At 40.6% G+C, this 862-nt stretch overlaps 1 pseudogene; it reads right to left on the bottom strand.

The window, feature by feature from the left end:
* LOC107673860 (prominin-1-A-like) overlaps positions 1-862 on the bottom strand; it is a 15,759-nt pseudogene that overhangs the window by 3,918 nt on the left and 10,979 nt on the right.

The following is an 862-nucleotide window of genomic DNA, read 5'->3' as shown; positions in this document are numbered from 1 at the left end:
CCGAGACGGCAGAAAGCGCATCCTGTTTGCTTTCATTATTTTACAAAAGCGCAATGTTTTGATGCTATAGTGAGTGCACACAAATAAACGTAGAGGCTTTACAGATTCGAAAGATGTATTACTCTTATCTGTATGACCAAAATGACGGAGTATTTTAAGAGCAAGTGACTGCACCGGCGCCTCCATCTGTCCTGCTGTGAGCGCGCTACTGTTCAGCTTTCACACTCCGCACAGACACTTGAATAGTGCACATTTTTCTAGGTTAACATTAGATTGAGCTGCCATGTAAAGTTGCTACTACTTACATATTTCAGTTGATAAGCCATATTTGAGGTCGATGAATGATAGGCGAGCATTTGGATGTATTGTATTACCACAAAATCCAGCCGTTAACGATCCGTCCGTTACGGACTGCGTGACCTCACCATTTCCTGTGGACTTTTTTTTTTTCTGCGACTAATAAAATTTTGGTCAACCAAGCCTCTTCTCGTCAACTAAAGGTTAGTCTACTATTAGGGGGTATCTTTTGCTGTAGTGTGTCAGTAGGAAATATCAGTTTACATTTCCAAACATTAATTTTGCCATTAATTGTAATAATACAGTGAGATGTTTGTTTGCACAAGGAGTCTGACAACGGCTAGTGCTATCAATTAACTTCTATTAACTAAATTAAATCAACATTTGGTGTGACCATCCTTCGCATTTAAAGCAGATTTTGCCCTCGGTGCACTTGCGCATAGTTTTTCAGGTAGCTTTTCAGGTAGGATTCTTGAAGCATCTTGGAGACGTTGCCACAGTTCTTCTGGATTTAGTCTGTGTCAGTTTGTTCTGTTTCTTCATGTCTGTGTGTGGAGCACTGGCC

Source organism: Sinocyclocheilus anshuiensis, unplaced genomic scaffold (genome assembly GCF_001515605.1).
Source record: "Sinocyclocheilus anshuiensis isolate Anshui unplaced genomic scaffold, SAMN03320099.WGS_v1.1 scaffold292, whole genome shotgun sequence".
NCBI lineage: Eukaryota > Metazoa > Chordata > Actinopteri > Cypriniformes > Cyprinidae > Sinocyclocheilus > Sinocyclocheilus anshuiensis.
This window is presented reverse-complemented; position numbering and strand designations above follow the sequence as displayed.